We start from the raw sequence: 23,199 nt of genomic DNA, 5'->3' as shown, positions 1-23,199 counted from the left end.
AAACGATCTTTATGCATTTCATACCCTACTAATATAAGAACATAGCGAATATTTTATACCACTTCTACCAATAAAACTAATTCAAAATGACAAACGAAATAATACAGTTATATAGTAAATACCCATGTTGATCACTTGTCGTCGTTCGGTCTTAGATGGAAATTGCCTGTAGTAGTTCGAAGCAACGTGTCTCAGGCAATATCTATAGTGTGTACGCTGTCACAAGCTTTCCTCTCGATCAAATGCAGCTAGTGTACCGGTGCCCCGATCTGAAATAACACAGATATCAGGTTGGGGGCACACATGCCTTCTTAACCTAGAGAGAAAGAAATCTCAGTCATCAGACGACTCCCCCAGTGTTATTGCAAATGCAATTGGAAGAATTCTCCCACCGCCGTCCTATGCCACTGCAATTGTACCCATCACACGTATCTCTCTAGCACTTGACACCATTGCCATATTTCATTATATGAGGCGTCTCACCCACTATGCATCTTCTCCAATGCCTTTTGCTTAGCTATCCAAGCCTTACGGTAAGAGGTCGTGTACCCCATTTGGCTACGGATATTGGCAATTATCACTGGCACTGAAGTCCTAGGATCTACTTTTATTGTGGGCAGTATCAAGCTAGCCAAAATAGCTGAATCCATTTTCGGATGATCTTCTGAAACACCTACAGAGGGAGGGAGTACATTAAATAATGCAACATTGGAAAATAAAAATATTATTCAGACACATTCAATACTGTACCTGCAGCACATGTATGTGGATCTTTGTACTTTTTGATCTTCCACAACCCTGTCCTCTTCCTTAACGAGGCGACGATTTTTCATGAACATGTGCCGTCTTGCACCGCACACTTTGCCTCAAACTTATCAGATTTTGATTTAATGACGTGGTAATTAACGCCGTTTTTGATGCTATGCTGTTTCAAAACACCAATAAAACTATCCTTATTGGTAAACTGATTACCAACTTCAAGTTCACCAAGATCTACCCCCGAACTTGTACGATAGCGCAACTAGTGTGGTAGATCTGGAAACTCTAAAGCATCATCTGCTGACAGATCGACATTATGCATGTGGGCTGGAGGTGAGTATGCTCTGAATCGTGGATTTTCTTCATCATCTGAACTCCTATCACCATCTTCACCTTCTGTTGGAATAGGCTCCGGTTCAGAAAATAATCCCACCTTTGCACCATCCGGCCCGGGCTCTCGAGGTGGATCCACATCGGACTCATCTTCTAACCTACAATCATCTGCAGCGTACGACGTCCCCTCACCGGTTGATGTCGTAGGTAGTACGTCATCCCTTCTTCTGGGCATTTAATAACGTCCCCAATTGGATGTAGATTGCCATCCACTAGAACTTGATGCAGTTTTCTAGCTCGTATTTCCAGCGTCAAACGTCGAGCAACCGACGTACATGTACCATCCACCGACAGAGTGTCTTGGTGGGGATGTGTATTCGACACCGCTACCGAACATGAACTGTTCCGTATTTTGTAACCCGCTAACCGAGTGTCAGCCAGGGGTCGTGTATACATCACGAACATTGGACGGAAGTACATCAGTTGGTGACGTAAATTGTACATATAACTCAATATAAGTTGCTCCGCTAGCAAGATGAGTCTGCACCATTGCCTCCAAGCTACGAGCACCTTTTATGTCGAACGAGTCATATGTCACCGGATCAATAGAAGAACAAAATCGATACGTGATTGACAGAACTTTCATTGGCGTCGTTCTGAAGATTTTACGCCTAATTCTTTTACGAAGTTCTGTCAAATCTTTGTTTTGGCTAAATGACAGTCGCACCGTATTCTCCGACAAAAAAACAACACCATTCTCGGTGTGACAAACCTCACCATCGTAGTAAATAACAGCACTAATACGTTCACTCATTTTGAAACTCTAACTTTCTTAGCCTCTCTAAAATGTTTCTGCTATGACTTATGCATTCTAAGAACATTTTCTACCTAATTTATAGCCTTAGCCCAAACTTGCTACTGTAGAAAAATCGCGTCCACGAGGGCGCGATTTGACACTATTTGCTCAGAAACGTCAAAAAATAATTATTTCCTACATGACCAATTGTAGCGAAATCGCGTCCACGAGGGCGCGATTTCACAATTTCTTCTCATATAGCATCCTGGTATCAGTGATTTTATACTAGTTGCTCAGAAAACGTCAAAAAAATTTATTTCTTACATGACCAACTGTAGCGAAATCGCGTCCACGAGGGCACGATTTCACAATTTCTTCTCTAATAGCATCCTGGTAGAAGCGATTTTATACCATTTGACCAGAAACGTCAACTCGAAATAATTTTTCCCGGGACCCCTAAACCCTAAAAAGCCTACACACTAAACCCTAAAACCCAGAAAACCAAAACGTAAAATTAACGTCAAAATCGCGTCCTCAAAAACGCGCTACGTGGCAGATCATCGCGTCCACGTCAGCGCGACCTGCTAACGTGGACGCGATGATCTGTCACGTACCCTGACATCGCGCTTACGTGGCAGCGATTTCACAAAAATGGCCCATTCCGGTAAATAATTAAAAAAGTGGCCCATTTCGGTAAATTTTTTTTAAAAAAAGGGCTTTTTTGGTAAAATGGCCTGTAAAATGTATATAAAAACATTTGTAACTAATACAATTTATAAATTCAAAACATTGTTCAATAGTTTAAGTTTAATAATTTACTTAATGTATTGTAAAATAAAACACCATAAGAACGAAATTAAATATCATCCCGTCAGAAACTAGTTCTTTATATTTTCTTTTAAAAGTCAAAATAAAAAAAATAAACAAGAAAATGGGGCTCGTTAGTGAGGAGCACTATTTTTGCGTCTGGCCTTGCCCCCCCAAATCGCACCAAGTGCTTGCTTGATTGAAGTCGTCTTGCCTTGAAGTGGCTGAGACGGTAATGGCAATTTACGTTGCTTTGACATCACTGATAGTACTTGCAAGTCGACCATAGTACTTGGCACGTACTCCTATATTGCGGTTAATCACCCTTAAATTTAGTTGTATGACACATCTCAGTCTCCGTACAACTGCTCCATGGTTATTTGTTTAGCCCACCATGCTTTTATGTATGACACCCTGTACTAGAACCAGACTTACATGTTGACAACTAGGACCAATACAGGAATAGTGGGCATGTCTTTCACCAGTGGCATAATGCAGTTGCATATTGTTTTCACATCCAATTTGCAATGGTCTTGCATCATACGTGCAATAGTACTTGTATGGGGCCCTCTAAAATTTCAAATCATCCACAATTAAGTCCTCTGCATAAATGCAACTTGAACCTGCCAAATGCACCCTTCTCTAAACCTCCAACATTCCCCAACATATAATGTTGGTGTAGACTTTATGACTTTGTAGTCTACTGACACATTCATGTTATACCACTTAATGAAAAATATGCAGTCTTCCTTGTTCACTAATTGTTGTCCTACGAACAACTCTTTCATTTCAGAATTTGCCTCCATTCGGTTAGAAATTATTATATCTAGGTACTTAGAGAACTCAGATGCATGTGTCGTATCAGGGTTTACATTAAACATATGGGCCCCAAGGTCATATAGTATAACAATGCCACGACTCGAGTTCCAGACCAAATGGGGTGTACATTTTCATCCTCTTTTATGCCTTCACCGTCATATCATCTAGGACCTCATCCGGATCAAGGTCACTAAAATTTTCACCCTCATGATGAGAATAACCGTTATTATCGGGTCCTTCTTCACCACCTACATTGGTGCTCGTCACCTCAAAATGTATCTTTAAACGGGGACCTGGAATAGGGTTGTTATATGTAATCCTACCATGGTGTGGATTTTCGGCCTATGTCGATGTTCTTCCATAACCTAACCGTTCTGCCCATCCGACATTGAGGTCAAAGTCAAACTCATATTGTTGACTTAATGGAGTAACATTTTGGATAGGCTTTACATCGGTTAACTCAGCAAATAACTCAATTGGTTCAGTGTTTACGTTCCCAATCGAGCAATAAATTGTGATCATAGTTCCCACGTATTCATCATCTAAAAGCTTCAATAAAACATCAATGGCAACTTTAAAAAACTTTAACAATTTCATGAAATAGTCTTTGGGTTAGCTAAATCAAGCTCTCGAGATTCCAAAAACATAAAATTTATAACAAATTGATAAAAAATGACTTACCTATTTGCAAGAATAAGGTAGCTGTGAGTTAGGTGTTCTCCCCTTTTTGAATTCGGTTCTAGATGAAGAAGATAAAAGAATAATTCTTTTTCCTTTCTTTACTAATTCTTTTTAAACCCCACTAACCGTCCAACACTATTAAAAATTGTATATTTACCATTTAAAACCTTTAAAAATAATTAACCCTACTTTTTAGTTAATAGAAATCAATAGAGATTAAGTTTTTACATCTTTTACGATTTACTCTTTTTTCCTTAATTAACTAGCCAAACATAAAAAATACCTAACCAAATCTTAATACAACACTCACATAATATTGTAAATATTAAATAAAAAATATTTATGAACTAACATGTCGAAATCATGGTTTCGAGGCCACTACTTTCGACATCATTGAAAAATATGCTGTTACAGTCCTGAGCTGTGTGAGAAGTGAAAACCTAGAGTTACAGGGGGACATGGCTGTGTAAGGGGGTCCTGTGGTCCCCACAAGCGGGCCACACACCTATTTGGTCTATCCTAGGCTTGGTTTTACCTCGATTTTCTCATAAAATAATAAATATTTATCATCGGGGTTTCGGACGACGATCCTCATGTCCAAATCTGATTCAAGATACCTAAAATAAGTCGATCTTGGCAATGTTAGAGACAAATTTTAACGATGTTAGCTAAACTGATAGGACGAACGGTTGAACGGAGATTGATTTCAAGTTCGAGATCAAAACAAAATTTTCAACAATGGAGGAAAATTATTTGCAAAGGGGAATATGAAAAAGAAAAGGGGAATGAATAAATCAAAATTCTAATGTAATTAGGAAAGGGAACTAAGTAGCTAGGTTTTCAAACTTTTAAGGGGTTGCAAGGTAATTTACCTTTTTTGCCGAAAATAAAAGGGAAATGAGGTGAGGTTGGCGTGACTTAAACTTGGGAATCAAAAGGGGAAGGGAAATTACTTAACCAATTAAGTTGCTACATACACTTGTTTATTTTCTACTCCATTTAATATTTATTATAGTGTGGTTTTTATCCTAGGTTGTTGAAATTAAAAAGAAAATAAATGAGAGAGAGATGTTTAAACCTAGGAGTATCCTAGCTACTTAACCATAAAGCTTAAGGTTTATTTCTTGGTTATTCATTTCATCTAGTCCTCTATTTTTTGGGGAGTTATAGGACAAGCTGGTGAAGTATATATATTGGGTTGTGTCATCTGGCATCGCATGACCACCGATGCCACCTGACACATTGGCAGCACCTAAAAAAATAAAAAAAATTAAACTGACACCGGTGTCCCTTGACACACTTGTGACACCAAAACAATATTTTATTTTTAAATCTAACACCGGTGCCACCTGACACACCAGTGACACCAAAAATTTTTGACACTAGTGCCGCCACTTGATACATCGACGGCACCAAAACAAAAAATTCTTTTGACTAACACCGATGCCGTTTGACAGATGGGCAACACTCATTAATTTTTTTTCTTTTTTTTTTCTCCTTGAATATTGAATTTTTAACAGCTATTTAGAAAATACATACTGGTGCCGCTTGACACAGTGACAATAGCCAAAAAAAATATTTTTAAAAAGTCAATGATTGGCTAATGATGAGGGGGTGGTGCCACCAGTGTGTCAGGCAGCACCAAAGGTCACTGTAGATTTCAGGTCATTTTTGTATATCAATTTTCACTTAGGTCATTTTCGTAATTTATTAATTAATTAGGGTTATTTTTAAAAAGTCGAATTTGAAGATACATTGTATCCACACACTTCGTAACAAAAAAGAAAAAAGAAAAAGAAAAAGAAAGAGTAAACAGTAGGGTGAACAAAACCTGATTTGATTCAAAAAAATCGAAAAAAATTGAATTTCGAGTTAATGTAATCGAGTTGTTGGAGTTATTCGAGTAAACTTGAATTAGTAATTCGAGTTTTGAGTTCGAGTCGAGTTGAAATTTACAATTTGAATAACTCGAGTAATTTGAATAACATATTGGTGTAAATATCCCTTTAGTCCCTATCAATTTTGAAAATGGGCAAATTGGTCTCTCTTAACAAAAATTACAAAAAAAGAATAATTTTCAAAATTAAAATATTTATAAAAATTCTGAAATTTATATATTTTTAGAAAATTATATATATTTTAAAAAAGGTAAAGTATTTATAAAGAAAATTAAAAAATTTTAAAATTTTCTAAAATAATAATCTTGAGACCTAAATAAATAAATTAATTATCATATATGTCGAAACTATTTTATTTTTGAAAAAAAACAAAATTAGTTATCGATGAAAATTTGGAGTCGCCACCAATCTTTTATTAAGGTGTGATTGGACCACCTAAAAACAACTTTGGTCTACGAGTTTTAGAAAAAACAGGTTCGGGAATCAGTTACGTACGAGGAAGGATTAGCACCCCCGTAACGCCCAAAAATTGGTACCAAGTTGATTAATTAATGTCCTAATGTCGAGAGTTGAAAAATACGATCCTTAATTAAATTAAATTATTTATTAAGACTTTCTCATTAAAAAAAAGAATATATCACACCCAATGCGTTAGGACACAATATTTCATTCCTTTCAAGATGAGTGGGTCCAAAAAAACTCGTGTAATAAAATTTAAGAAAATATTTAATCGTTTAAAATTTATGAAGAAATTGCAGCCCAATACGTTAGGGCACGATTTCTTAAAATCCCAAACATCGAATATTTCCTTTATTTTTTAAAAAATCTTTATTTCGAGAAATTAACACGTCACATCCAATACGTTAGGACACAACATATTGAATTCCGATGATAAGTTTTTATTTTATTTTTGATCAAAGAGTAATTCTCGATTGTTAGATTTAACGAAGAAAATCAGAACCCAATACGTTAGGGCTCAACTTTCTTGAAAATCCTAAATACGAGTATTATCTCTATTTTGAAAAATTCTATTTTTAAATTTGAGTAAAAAGATGACGTGATTAAATGTATACATAAATGTCACAATAACAAATACAACAATGGCATAGAAATAATACAAACAAATAAATAAACGAAATGAAAAACAATAATCCATGACATGCAAAATATTAAATGAATAAATGTAAACAAAATTAAATAACGAATGAAGAAAGCAAGTAACATAAATAAAGAAAAGAAGATATATAATATACACATAGAAATTATGAAGATTAAAAATATACATATGATTCACAAATAAATTTTTGGGTTATAGAACTTATATATATACAATACATAATATACTTATGAAAAAAAAGAAAAATATATAAACATATATATAGATTATAAAATAGGTGTTTAAAAATATATATATTTGAGCATTTTTTAAAAAGAATAAATATTCATATATATATATAAATAAAAAAACACTCGTTAAAAAAAATAAATATATACACATGTACGTAAAAAATAAATTAAATAATAATTACATTATATAAAAAAATATACATATATATATATGGAAATAAATGGGTACATAAAAATAAATATACAAATATATAGAAAGAAAATAATTATATATGAAAATAATAATTACATTATTTATTAATAAAAAATAAAGAAAATAAAAAAGGAACTAAATGGAATTGTGAAATAAAAAATTGGGGCAAATTTACAGATAATTGAAGATCGGAGGACCTTATTGAACACGCTAATAATTCAGAGGGGCTGGAAGGGCAATTTTTCCTTCTCCTCTAAACGGCGTCGTTCAATCAGGACGAAATTGAAAACGAAAATAAATAAAAGGGTAAATTAAAAAAATAACGATTACAAAAATGTTAAAAGGCGGAGGGGCTAAAAGCACAATTCACCCCTCCGCTCAGAAACACGCGGATCCTTGGCCGGGTCGGGTTGGAGTCGGGTCGACCCATGCTCAAAACGGCGTCATTTTAGTTGGCTATTTAAGCCACTAAATATCCAAAAAAAATTCATTTTAACCCTTTTTTTCAAAAAAAAACAAAAAAAACTCTCAAAAAAAACTCTCAAAGCCGCTAATCTCCGACGCCGGCACCGCCGTCTGCGGTGGCCGAAAAAAGGAAAAAACCCCCTATTTGCTCTTTTAAACCCCTCTAAGTCCGAATCCGGGCTTAAAATCTTCAAAAAAAATAAACAAAATGCCCCAAATACCCAAGAAACTCTTCGGCTTCCGATCGTCTATCCTCGGAGACGAGCCCCGGCCGCCTCAACGGCGTTTCAGAAGCGAATAAAGATAAGTTTTTCACCTTTTATTTTGTTTTATTTTATTTTAATAAAAAAAAGTAAAAGAAAGAAAATAACAAAACGGAAAAAAAATCAACCTTTTAATCTTGATTGATCTTTGCTCTTTGATATTCTGCTCTTTTTTTTGCTATAAAAGTATTTGTTTTTTTTATTGATTTCTAAATTCGGATCCCATTATAGTACGTTCAGATTGCTTTTATAGCAATCGTAAAATATACAAAGAAATCTGCTAATATCTGTTTGATTTGATTTCGAAATATTTGATTTTCTTTCCTTTCTTGTGTTTGTAGGTGAAGATCGTGTGGAGATTCGGCCTTTGGGGAAGATTTGAGTTGCGGCGGCTGAAGCTTACCTCAGAAACCCTAGGGTTTCTGCCACTGCTTTGGGCGACTAGATTTGGGCCTCTATTTTTGTATTTTGGGCCTTGTTTTGTTTTGGACTTGTAAAAATACTGGACATTTCATTATTATTTTTATTATGGGCCGGGTAAAATTTAGGCATTACAGTATATATATTTTTATTTTTTTTTTACTTTGAAAAAGTTTTTAAATATATACAATATTATGTGTTCTAACATGAATTTAGTTATAACAAAATTTTAATTTGACATATTTAAAATTTTAATTTAACTCAAATCATTTCATTTAACTCGATTGAATTCAATAACCCGATTAACTAAAAAAAATTTCATTTATTTCAACGGTGGCAAACATTAAAATCCGATCATAATGTAAGAGAAAGCAATAAAGATAAGGTAGAGAAGCACCATAGACTGACCCAAATTTAACGATGTCAGGGACGGAGATATATGATTGCGGAGATAAGGAGCAACAATTACCTGATCATTTGTGGATGACAGCTTTAGCAAAGCATGGTAGGAACGTGATTATTATCCCCCATTTTATATTCAAAATCAACTAGTAGATTAATATATATCAAAGTGGTATTCAAACATCTCTTCTCTCCGCACCTGTTTAAAAGCCAACACTTTTCTTTTAAATATTTAAAACAATTTCAATTTTAGTATTTAAACTATGCTCAAAATTTTTACACTTATATGTACTTTCCTTATGTTGACACAAGGCAATATAAATACCATTTTTCTTTAAATGGTTAATTTTCAGTTTTAACCTTGCTTAAATTTGAAATTTAATCCTTATACTTTAATTCCTAACATAATTTAATTTTCATATTTTTATAATATTATTGATTAGTTCAAATAGTTAATATTATTAATTTTTTAATTAAAATATTACATGGATATGTAATTTGAAAGTAGATTTTTAAATAAAAAAAGTAAAGGGATTAAATTTTTGAAAATAAAAGTAAGAGGACTAAATTCCAAATATAAAAAGTCTACAGACTTAAAGTCATGATTGTTTGAATTGGGTTGGTCGGTCAGATTGGGAACCAACTGAAGTATTGATCCGGAGAAAAGCGTTAGACTAATTGATTTGTGAACCGTAAATCAGTTTAAAAACTCGATTGAAGTGGCTTTTTTATTTTCTAAATTTTCTTACTTTTATGATTTTTTAATGATTTCTTTAATCCAACCGTATGAATCAATGGCTTGATTAGTATGGTCACCGGTCCAGCTCTAAAAACTTTGTTTAGACTATATTTTAATCTTCAAATTTTTATTATATAATTTGATGCAAATAAATAGTCAACTCAACGTGTAGCATGGTGATGCGATCCGGCTCGATGATGTAGAGTCGAGTCACTTTAGTTTGCCGATCGTCGACGAGGAGAAGATTGAGTTGTTGAAAGGGATAATTTAGGCTAAGGGTTGCTGAAGTTTTCAAAATGGTTTTAAAAGTTGGCTGAGGTGATGGTAGGTTTATAAGGAATAGTAGGTTCAGTTTAAGAATGAAAAAAAGTAAATATTGGATAGAAGATGGAACGAATATGTGAACTCAAGCTTCAAAAACGATTCAATACTATAAAGAGTATTGCCCCCAGACTTATATGGCTTAAGGTGGGATACGAAATTCGGAAGATGGAAATGGAAAGCGAACTTAACGCAAGAATGATTCAACACTAAAGAAAGTGTCACCCCAGTTCTTATATGGTTAAGGTGGTCGAATAGGAATAATAGGATGAACGCCACACCGGTTACGGTGATAAGTTCAAAACAAGTCGGGAAGATGCCACTAGCAATGCTAGTTAAGTCAAACAAGACTTGTACAAAATAAGAGAGGAGGTAAACTCATTCTAGAACAAAATGTTCATAAATTTTTTGTCAAAGTTCAAAAGTCTAACCAAAAGTCCTTTACAACTGAAATCAGCTAACTATTTATACTACTTAGCTAAAGGTAGCCGAATTGACAAATTCAGAAGCTTAATGCTTAAGCAATTTCGGCTAGAATGAGCTAGAATTATCTAGAATAACCATTAAGGAGATAGAGCAAGATTCGACTGAATGGGACTTCAAGAGGCAACTTCATGCTTAAGCAAATGAACTTGAATGAATTTGGAAGCTTGAAGAGTGCAATGCACTTGTCTAGGTTCAGCCAAGGCCTTAATTGAAGTTTTGATGATGGGCTGGTTCATGAAAGGTAGCATGTACCTTTGTAAATTTGTCCTCCCCTTCGTGCATGCACATTATTCATTCAATGTGCTGAAATAAGGTATTATTTCCCCCTTTGGACTTTCATGACTCCACCCCATGCATGTATAGAAGCTGATTGGTCAAATTAAGGTGTGAATGGCTTAGATGCTGCCTTGGGAAGACAATCGACCAAGCTTGGGCTTTAAGTTGCTAGACACCTTTTGGCCGAATAGGTGCCTTGGAGAGCCAAATGGATCAGCCAACATTCATTGAAAGAAGCCTTACATGCACCGTCCCATGCATTGAACCTAACATACATGAACCTTGTTTAATTACTTTACAAATTCGGCTCACCTACAAAAACACATGAACCAAAATTAAATCACATAAAATTCAGCTGAATCAAACATTAATATAATTTAGACACACTAATTAACACATAAATTAAATTAGACAAATTTAATAAAGTCTTAAACAAGACATTAAATTCGGCTAAGACACATTTAAAGCATGTAATAATTCAAGACATAATTATGAGCTGTAGTAATTTAAACTAAGTTAATAAAATACTTAATTTATTCAAACATTAAAATAAATGAGCTGAAAGAAACTTAAACCGAGCTCAAAGGAGCTAAAGTAAGCTCATGTGAGCTGAACCGAGCTGAAATCAGCTTGCACTAAGGTTCAAGGTTTCTCTAAAACGTTGACCCAATCTTTTCCATCTTTATCGAGCTTAGTATCGGTCTAAAATTGAATCAATAAAGTCAAAACAACTTCTTGGAGTTGTTTGGCTCGGGCTTGAGTTATGGGGCCTTTAGGGAGCTCGAGAGGATCGAAAGTTGAATTCGCGGGCGCCCCGGTCGTGCTCACATCATTCCCCTTTCTTCAGAACAACTTGTCCTTAAGTCGAGTCGTTGGTTTACTCGAAAGCGTTTGAGAGACTTGCCTTGGTTGAAAGGGGCGAATGACAAACGAGTGATCTGAAATTTATAGCCATGCGTTAATAAAAAGCAATGCAAACAAACTTGCAGTCCAAGCATAATCAAAACAAAACAAGTGCAATGTATGCGAATGGACAGATGCAAAATACCACGTTTGCAATCATGCCAACAAAATATCTTACTTGTCAATGTCTCTTCAAACGATATAGACAAAAATAGATATGTTGTAAGACATTCAAAAATCTCAATTGGTTTCGACAAATCATAGCCTAGATGCGAGTAATGAGTCAAAAGATATATGTAGGCATCACAAACAGGCAAACGAAAAGTATTAGAAGATCCATGGTCTTACTTAGTTGGGCATTGTAAATTTTATTTAATCACATGCTTGCCAACAAAATCACGATGATCAAAAACGAGAATCTTTTTATCAACAACAAAAACAGATAGATCATCATCAAGCAAAATAGAACAATTAAGCACGTCGCGATCTAAGTGTTTTACAAAAGCTAAATCATCAACACGATTTTTAACACCATCCGAGGAGAACAGAAATGTTTCAAGACTTTCAAGTGTCTTACCTTTATGAGCAAGAAAATAAAGATCATTTTTATCTCGCTTGATCAACACAAACCTTCGCTCCTCGGGGATATAGAGTAGTCGAAACTTCGTGGTTGAGTTAACCTTTTCGGAATGCGAACTTCATGTACAACCACAAAAATGGCGTAAGGAACGAATTTAAATTGAAATCAAATTCGTCAATCCTCGTTTCCTTATTCAAAAACCAAGTATCAAAAAAATAGAAATTATTCGCACAAACTCTAAGATCCTGTTTTTCCCGCAAAACGAATCAAAACATATTCTGGGTTTAAAAACATGAGTTTGATTACTTATGCCAAAGTGTAGCAAAGGGTTCAGTAAATCAAACATGTCAAACCGGAAGGATTTTTGCATACACAGGGACAAACAATCAAAACTCTTTGCCATCATCGAAACAGATTTGCACAAATTCAAAGATTTCACAAAAAACTTTAGTGGGTACATGTTAATATCATATTCAAACAAATTATATGTTTTCGTGAAAACTCATTATCATGCAATATTAAATTCATGGTTTGTCGATTAGACCGAACACCATCAACAAAGTTTCCTTCACAAGGCCAATCAAGAGTAAAACTCATTGTGCTTTTATTTGGAACGAGTTCATTAACCACAATCAAGGAATAGAAACTAATCAGATGAAGATAAGGGAATCTTTTAAAAACTAAGTCACCGAAAATGTTATCGATAACTTTCAAACATGATTGTCGTGACTCGGTTATTAAAATTTCCTTACCTTGCTTACCTTTGGGCTTGTGTGGTGTGATTTCATCTTCAACCTTACCTTCTTCGGTCATGCGAAAGCGTCGCCCGTCAGGAAGGTATTGAAGTTGAAAATTAGTTTTCGATCTTTCGGAAACCTGAAAAGAAACACAACGAGACAATTTCATATCTGGGTTAGTAAACAGAGTCCTGACTTTTTCTTGTTTGCTTGCCTCGTTTTCTCTCGTTTCTTTTTCTTTTTCAATTTTCTCTACACATTTTTGTTCAATCTCAACTTCGTCTTTCTTTTTCTCACTCTCACTTTCTTTTTCAATTTCTTTTTCGTTTTCTTTTTCATAATCTTTTTAGATTCTTTTCACTCTTTCAATTTTTTCCCTCTTTTCCATTCTTTTTTTCTTTTTCATTACAACATGAGGACGATACAAAAGAATAAAAAAGATAAGTGTTTTGCTCAAAGAAAGAGAAAGTATTCTCCTAGGTATCTTGATCAAGTCTTCGTGAACGATTCTCCGAAAAGAACTTCTTTGAGGCATACAAAGAATAACTTGTACTTTTTTGTTTGTCATCTCGAAAGATTTCAGACTCGAAGCTTTCTCCCCTATGTCTCGAATTCCTTGACGAGTAGGAATCCCGATAAGAATCTCTTTTCGAATGGTCATCGGAAATGTGTCTTCGTGATGATCGTGTAACACCCCTTAACCCCCAAACCGTCGCCGGAACAGGTTTATGAGGCATTACCGGACATATCACACAATTTACACATAATTTAAAAATAAACAACCAACATATTAAAGTAAATCATAATTCATATAAATTTTACTAATTGATTTCATTCATTCATTTTTTTTATAAAAATTTCGGCAGGATTTCGGCTTATTTTTACATTAAACCCCCTGCAAAATTTCAAATATAACCAACTCAATTCCAGTATTTCAACCAAGGCATTTATATATTCAAATATACCAAAATACCATTTATCAAAGTGCACCCAAAATGAACATAACACATAATGTTTCCATTCTAAACTAAACATTTCCAACTCAAGCCATATCACATTGCTTGATCAAACCCCAAAATTCATACCAAAAAAATTAACTATACATGCCATATTTACATTAATTACAAAAGGTCCAAAAGTATCGAAAATTTCTTGGATAGTGTGATAGCAAATCTCCGACCTAGTCCAACATCGAGCTAGCTTCCGAAGTCTATAAAACATAAGAAAATAAATGAAGTAAGCATTAAGCTTAGTAAGCCGCATAATATAGTATTAAACTTGCCAATTTAACATTTAAGCATTTTAAACAATTAAATTCAACTCATTTGTCCACATAGTCTATTAACATCACCATCCACGAGTTAGTCATATAGCTAAATATATCATGTCGTCCATATAATTCATATATTCATAAAACAAATAATTCATGTAAATCATATAGCATTTATATCAATTCCATCCTAATCGTGTAACCTGTAATTCATCCAAATAATTATATAACTTTTTCATATGATCAGTAACAGTAATTATGCCCGTTGAACCTATTAGAACATCGAGGGATACACGGGTGATACACTATAAGTGTATTTATCAGAAATTCGTCAATTCATTGTCATTTTCGCTCTTTCGAGCCATGATCGGTAAGCTCATTCCGAGCTGATAAAAGGTAAGCTCTATCGAGCTGAAACGGTAAGCTCTGTAGAGCTGAAACGGTAAGCTCTGTAGAGCTGAAACGGTAAGCTCATACAAGCTGTGGTGGGTCCGCAACAAATGCAGGAGCTCGACCAAATGGTAACCCTAGTGACAAGTCACTCGTATCCGACAATTTTCTAAAGTTCAAACGGGCTCAGTATTATCCAATTTCATCAATTAAGAAATGAAAAATCAATAGCTCAATTCCTCAATTCATATGCGTATTTATATATTTAATATAATTAAAAACATACATTTAAATACTCAAAATTTAATATTCAATGCCTACTATTATACCAAATCTATATAATGTATATAGTATTTGTAACATTTCATTTGCATTCATGTAAACAGTAATATAATAGCATATCGGTAATTTAAAATTCAAGTGGATCATTCATTCAACTTACATACATTTTTTTGACAATTACAAATATTTAATAATTCAATTCTAGCTACACGAACTTACCTCGTATTTGCTCGAATACTTTCGTCTACCCGTCTAACTTTTGTTTCCCCCGATCAAGTTCCGGTATTTGTTTATCTTGATCTTAATCAACAACCAAAAGTGCCGAACCCTACTTTGCTCATAAGCTTTCTTTCCTTTGTTAATTCGGCAGTATAGAAGAATGGATCATTGATTTTTCATGTTTTGTTTTATTATAAAAAAAAACTTATTAACATAATGACCATATTAACCTTAATAGTTAAAAATTACAAAACACCTAATGGTTGTCTATTTTTGACCATGCAATATTCTAATGATTAAATTACCACATAAGGACTCTATATAATAAAAGTCATAACAAATAGGTACCTTTACATATAACATTCAAATTTTGCATTTGACGCAATTAAATCCTTTTAATTAAATTAAGTATTTAAACGGTAAAATTTCTTAATGAAATTTTTATACTATAATTCCATCATGCTGTAAAACTTATTAAAATAATATAATAAATATTTTTACTCGGTTAAGTGGTCCCGAAACCACTGTTCCGATTAGACTCAAAAACGAGTTATTACAACTCTCCCCTCCTTTAGGGATTTTCGTCCCCGAAAATCTTACCAGTAAACAAATTAGGGTACTGTTTTCGCATAGCTTCCTCGGGTTCCCACGTAGCTTCCTTTATGCCGTGTTTATGCCAAAGAACCTTCACAAGTGCTATACGTTTACTTCTTAATTCTTTATTATCTCGGGCCAGAATTCTGATCGGTTCTTCGTTATATGATAAATCTGACTGTATTTCCACATCAACGGGAGAGATCACATGTGAGGGGTCGGATCGGTATCGACGTAACATCGAAACATGAAAAATATTGTGTATCTTTTCAAGTTTAGACGGTAATGATAGTCGATATGCTACAGGTCCTATTCTTTCAACAATTTTATACGGCCCGATAAATCGCGGACTTAACTTTCCTTTACGGCCGAAACGAAAAATTTTCTTCCACGGTGACACTTTCAAGAATACTCGATCTCCAACCTGAAACTCTATTTCTTTACGTTTCAAATCCGCATATGATTTCTGTCTATCTGAGGCTGCTTTTAAATTATCTCGAATTACTTTCACTTTTTCTTCAGTTTCTCTAATCAATTCAACCCCATAAATCTTTTTCTCACTTAATTCTGTCCAGTATAATGGTGTCCGACATTTACGACCATATAAAGCTTCATACGGAGCCATTTTCAAACTTGTCTGGAAGCTATTGTTATATGCAAATTCAATCAGAGGCAAGTGTTTTTCCCAGCTACCTTCAAATTCAAGTATGCAACAACGCAACATATCCTCGAGTATCTGTATAACTCTTTCGGACTGACCGTCAGTCTGAGGATGAAAGGCTGTACTGAAATTCAAATTTGTTCCTAGAGCTTCTTGTAATTTCTTTCAGAATCTCGATGTGAATCTTGGATCTCTATTAGAGATAATAGACAATGGTACACCGTGTAATCGTACAATCTCAGATAAGTACAATTCAGCTAATCTATCCAGAGAATAATTTGTACATACCGGTATAAAATGAGCCGATTTTGTTAATCGATCAACGATAACCCAGATTGCATCTTTCTTTTTCGGAGTCAGAGGCAATGCCGATACAAAATCCATAGTAACTCTGTCCCATTTCCATTCCGGAATCATCACCGGCTGTAATAAACCTGATGGTACTTGATGTTCTGCTTTTACTTGTTGACAGATTAAGCATTTCGATACAAAATCTGATATATCTCGTTTCATTCCCCACCACCAGTACAACTATTTCAAGTCATTATACATTTTAGTGCTACCTGGATGAACATAAAAGCGACTACTATGTGCTTCGCTCAAAACTCTCTGAATTAATTCAGTATCTTTAGGTATGCAAATTCTATTCCGGAACATTAAACAATCATCAATTCCAATACTAAATTTAGAATCAGAATTAGACTCACATTGGATTCGTCTGGCTTGTAACTCTCTATCATTTTTCTGAGCCTCGCAGATTTGATGTAGAAATATCGGTCTAGCTTCTAATTCAGCTAGAATGGCTCCGTCATCACATAAAATCATCCGAGTGTTCATTACTCGCAAAGTAAATAGAGACTTACGGCTCAAAGCGTCAGCTACAACATTAGCTTTTCTCGGATGATAATCAATTACAAACTCGTAATCTTTCAGTAATTCGAGCCACCTCCGTTGTCGTAGATTCAAGTCTCTTTGTGACATCAAATACTTTAGGCTTTTATGATCTGTAAATATTCGGCATTTCTCACCGTACAGATAGTGTCGCCAAATCTTTAATGCGAATACTATTGCAGCTAATTCAAGATCATGTGTCGGGTAATTCTTCTCGTGTGGTTTTAACTGTCGAGAAGCATAAGCTATAACTTTTCCATCTTGCATCAATACACAACCCAGTCCGTTTAACGATGCATCACTGTAAATCACAAACTCTTTACCCGATTCAGGTTGAACTAAAACTGGTGCCTCAGTTAACAGTGCTTTCAACTGTTCAAAACTCTGTTGACACTTATCAGTCCACTCGAATTTTACATCTTTTTGAAGTAATCGAGTTAACGGTACTGCAATCATCGAGAATCCTTTTACAAATCTCCGATAGTATCCCGCTAATCCCAGGAAACTTCTGATCTCAAATACATTTTTCGGTGGTTTCCAGTCTATAATTGCGGATATTTTGCTTGGATCAACTCGGATGCCTTCCGCTGAAACAATATGACCCAGAAATCCGACTTCCCGAAGCCAAAATTCACATTTGCTGAATTTAGCATATAACTTCTTATCTCTCAAAGTCTGTAACACAATTCTCAAATGTTCAGTATGCTCCGTCTCATCACGAGAATAGATCAGAATGTCGTCAATAAACACAACAACAAATCTGTCTAAATACGGTCTGAATATTCGATTCATTAAATCCATAAATACCGCAGGAGCGTTAGTCAAACCAAAAGGCATAACTAAAAATTCATAGTGACCGTATCGTGTTTTGAAGGCAGTCTTCGGTATATCTGAATCTTTAACTCGCAACTGATAGTAGCCTGATCTCAAATCAATCTTTGAAAATACAGCAGCCCCTTTCAACTGATCAAATAAGTCGTCGATTCGCGGTAAAGGATACTTATTCTTTATAGTTACTTTATTCAGTTGCCTGTAATCAATACACATTCTCATTGATCTATATTTCTTTTTAACAAATAACACCGGAGCACCCCATGGTGAGAAGCTCGGTCTTGCAAATCCTCTGTCTGTTAACTCTTGTAACTGTTCTTTTAACTCTTTCAATTCTGTAAGTGCCATTCTATACGGAGCTATCGATATCGGTGTTGTTCCTGGTAGCAATTCGATGCCAAATTCAACTTCTCTGATCGGTGGTAAACCCGGTAGTTCTTCTGGAAATACATCTAGAAAATCACTGACAACCGGTACCGATTCAATATTCAATTCTAACATTTTAGTATCCAATACATATGCTAAATACGCATCACAGCCCCTTTTTACACATTTCTGAGCTCGCATAAAAGATATCACAACCGGTAATTCCCTCAAATCATTAGATTCAATCTGAAGAATTTCACCATTCTGACATTTCAGTTCTATACTCTTTCGTCTGCAATTTACAACTGCATCATGCAAATTCAACCAATCCATGCCCAGTATCACATCAAACTCGTCAAATGGTAGGAGCATCAAGTCAGCCAGAAAACAGTATCCCCGAGTCATCAATGGACATTTCTTACAAATTTTATCAACTAACACTAACTTGCCCAATGGATTCGATACTTTAACTACAAATTCTGTAGACTCAACATGTAAACTCTTTCTAAACACTAGTTCCATACAAATATAAGAATGAGTTGATCCTGGATCTATCAACGCAATTATATTAGTGTTAAAAAGAGAAAAAGTACCGGTAATAACATTAGGTGACGAGGCTTCCTCGGGTAGGTGCTCGGGTCTCCGATCTCACATTTGAATCTCGTGTAGTACTGCGGTTTCCACTTTGATTCCCTGCATTTCAGAGTGGTCTACCCCGGGTAATAGTATTACCCACTTTAACTGTTTGTTCTCTATCAGCAGTAGATCTTTCCGGACAATCTCGTAAGAAATGATCTAACGATCCGCATCTGAAACATGCCCCATTTTTCAATCAGCATTCACCATAGTGCTTTCGGTTACAATGTTTACAATCAGGTCCTGTATTTCTCACACTACCCACACTAGCAATGGATGTCGTTTGGGGCTTCGGATTGAATGATCTTGCATCTCTTTCTCTGATTGATATACCCGCTGAAGTAGTGGAACGAGAATTGAAGTCTTTAGATTTCTTTGATCCAGACTGATGCGGTTTACTCGCGAATCTCTTTCTAGAATCTCTTGCTTCAAAATCAGCTGTTCGTTTCTCTTTGGCAAGTTCTTCAGCTTTACAAGCCCTATCAACCAGCACAACAAACTCTTTCAATTCAAGAATTCTGACTAACAATTGAATATTTTCATTCAGCCCATCCTCGAACCTTCTACACATGATAGCTTCAGTAGAAATACATTCACGAGCATATTTGCTGAGTCGTACGAATTCTCTTTCATATTCATTTACCGTCATACGACCCTATTTCAAATCAAGGAATTCTTTTCTTTTCTGGTCGACGAATCGCTGACTAATATATTTCTTTCGAAATTCAGTTTGGAAAAAATCCTATGTAACTCTTTCTCGTGGAACAACTGATATTAGAGTATTCCACCACTGATATGCTGCATCTCTCAACAATGAAATAGCACATTTTAAGCATTCTTCTGGTGTACAGGTTAATTCATAGAAAACTCTGATCGTATTTTTAAGCCAGAATTCAACCCTCTCAGTATCATCACTAGCTGAGGCTCTGAATTCTTCGGCCCGTATTTTCGTATCTTATCAACAGGAGGTCTATTCAATCGTAAAAGATCCATACCTCATATATTTTCAGGGTTTGGTTGGGGAACTGGAGGGGGTTGAGGTTGTTGAGCAGCCGGGTTTGCTCGAACAAATTCAGAAAACCATTCAAACATCATTTGGAAGAAAGCTTGTTTAGCTTCTCCCTGACCGCCCGTAGCAGGGCTCGATTCAGAAGGCACAGTTCCTTGAGTGGAAGCTGGCATATTACTTTCTACATCGTCGGCCATTACTCGATTTGGATCAATTTACTATATAAAACATAATTCAGAAGCTGTCAGGAGATATCACACTATCGCAGTTTAAATATGGCATGTATAGCTAGACTCGTAAACACTACGGTAGTCCTAGAATCGACTAAACTGTAGCTCTGATACCACTAAATGTAACACCCCTTAACCCCCAAACCGTCGCCGGAACAGGTTTATGAGGCATTACCGGACATATCACACAATTTACACATAATTTAAAAATAAACAACCAACATATTAAAGTAAATCATAATTCATATAAATTTTACTAATTGATTTCATTCATTCATTTTTTTTTATAAAAATTTCGGCAGGATTCCAGCTTATTTTTACATTAAACCCCCTGCAAAATTTCAAATATAACCAACTCAATTCCAGTATTTCAACCAAGGCATTTATATATTCAAATATACCAAAATACCATTTATCAAAGTGCACCCAAAATGAACATAACACATAATGTTTCCATTCTAAACTAAACATTTCCAACTCAAGCCATATCACATTGCTTGATCAAACCCCAAAATTCATACCAAAAAAATTAACTATACATGCCATATTTACATTAATTACAAAAGGTCCAAAAGTACCGAAAATTTCTTGGATAGTGTGATAGCAAATCTCCGACCTAGTCCAACATCGAGCTAGCTTCCGAAGTCTATAAAACATAAGAAAATAAATGAAGTAAGCATTAAGCTTAGTAAGCCGTATAATATAGTATTAAACTTGCCAATTTAACATTTAAGCATTTTAAACAATTAAATTCAACTCATTTGTCCACATAGTCTATTAACATCACCATCCACGAGTTAGTCATATAGCTAAATATATCATGTCGTCCATATAATTCATATATTCATAAAACAAATAATTCATGTAAATCATATAGCATTTATATCAATTCCATCCTAATCGTGTAACCTGTAATTCATCCAAATAATTATATAACTTTTTCATATGATCAGTAACAGTAATTATGCCTGTTGAACCTATTAGAACATCGAGGGATACACGGGTGATACACTATAAGTGTATTTATCAGAAATTCGTCAATTCATTGTCATTTTCGCTCTTTCGAGCCATGATCGATAAGCTCATTCCGAGTTGATAAACGGTAAGCTCTATCGAGCTGAAACAGTAAGCTCTGTAGAGCTGAAACGGTAAGCTCATACAAGCTGTGGTGAGTCCGCAACAAATGCAGGAGCTCGACCAAACGGTAACCCTAGTGACAAGCCACTCATATCCGACGATTTTCTAAAGTTCAAACGGGCTCAGTATTATCCAATTTCATCAATTAAGAAATGAAAAATCAATAGCTCAATTCCTCAATTCATATGAGTATTTATATATTTAATATAATTAAAAACATACATTTAAATACTCAAAATTTAATATTCAATGCCTATTATTATACCAAATCTATATAATGTATATAGTATTTGTAACATTTCATTTGCATTCATGTAAACAGTAATATAATAGCATATCGGTAATTTAAAATTCAAGTGGATCATTCATTCAACTTACATACATTTTTTTGACAATTACAAATATTTAATAATTCAATTCTAGCTACACGAACTTACCTCGTATTTGCTCGAATACTTTCGTCTACCCGTCTAACTTTTGTTTCCCCTGATCAAGTTCCGGTATTTGTTTATCTTGATCTTAATCAACAACCAAAAGTGCCGAACCCTACTTTGCTCATAAGCTTTCTTTCCTTTATTAATTCGGCAGTATAGAAGAATGGATCATTGATTTTTCATGTTTTGTTTTATTATAAGAAAAACTTATTAACATAATGACCATATTAACCTTAATAGTTAAAAATTACAAAACACCTAATGGCTGTCTATTTTTGACCATGCAATATTCTAATGATTAAATTACCACATAAGGACTCTACATAATAAAAGTCATAACAAATAGGTACCTTTACATATAACATTCAAATTTTGCATTTGACGCGATTAAATCCTTTTAATTAAATTAAGTATTTAAACGGTAAAATTTCTTAATGAAATTTTTATACTATAATTCCATCATGCTGTAAAACTTATTAAAATAATATAATAAACATTTTTACTCAGTTAAGTGGTCCCGAAACCACTGTTCCGATTAGACTCAAAAACGAGTTATTACAGATTGTGACTCCGTTTTCTGACTTGGTGGGATTTGCTTCCGTTGGGATGTTGCTCGAGGTTCTAGCTTGTTTTGAATGGGCTTAATTTTTCGGTCGAGCATGTTCTCCATTTCTTTCAACAAATATTGAAATTCATCTGCTGAAAATTCTTCTCGAGACATGATTATGTACTGAAAAGAGGAAATGTTAAAAGAACAAAAGCATAAAATTAAATACCTCACCAAAAAAAACTCTCACAAGGACACTCAGAAAGAAAATAAGGATGTTCACTCATTCTCGTGTTTACGCTCGTTTTAAGGCTTTTTCTTAGCACTCTTTTGCGCTCACACTCTTTTTGTCTTTTTCCACTCGACCTCGTCTCACAATTTCTTATTTCGTCTTAAAAGACCTATTTGCTTACTTCGGGGTCGGTTTCAAATTGGTTTCAAAGGATGAGATGTTTCGGTGTAGGTAGGCTGAACCAA

General features: G+C 34.7%; 2 long non-coding RNA genes across 2 annotated transcripts; both read right to left on the bottom strand.

Annotated features, from left to right (window-relative positions):
- Positions 1–14,179: 14,179 nt before the first annotated feature.
- Positions 14,180–15,551, bottom strand: LOC121224641 (uncharacterized). The gene is made up of 2 exons (XR_005922261.1): positions 15,387–15,551; positions 14,180–14,435 (listed from the first exon to the last, which is right to left on the bottom strand). It is a non-coding gene; the product is annotated as an uncharacterized lncRNA (long non-coding RNA).
- A 5,443-nt stretch (positions 15,552–20,994) lies between these two features.
- Positions 20,995–22,268, bottom strand: LOC107947407 (uncharacterized). Its single transcript, XR_001697106.2, has 2 exons — positions 22,179–22,268; positions 20,995–21,250 (listed from the first exon to the last, which is right to left on the bottom strand). It is a non-coding gene; the product is annotated as an uncharacterized lncRNA (long non-coding RNA).
- Between the last annotated feature and the right edge of the window lie 931 nt (positions 22,269–23,199).

The sequence above is a fragment of the Gossypium hirsutum genome, chromosome D12 (assembly GCF_007990345.1).
Source record: "Gossypium hirsutum isolate 1008001.06 chromosome D12, Gossypium_hirsutum_v2.1, whole genome shotgun sequence".
Taxonomy (NCBI): Eukaryota; Viridiplantae; Streptophyta; class Magnoliopsida; order Malvales; family Malvaceae; genus Gossypium; species Gossypium hirsutum.
This window is presented reverse-complemented; position numbering and strand designations above follow the sequence as displayed.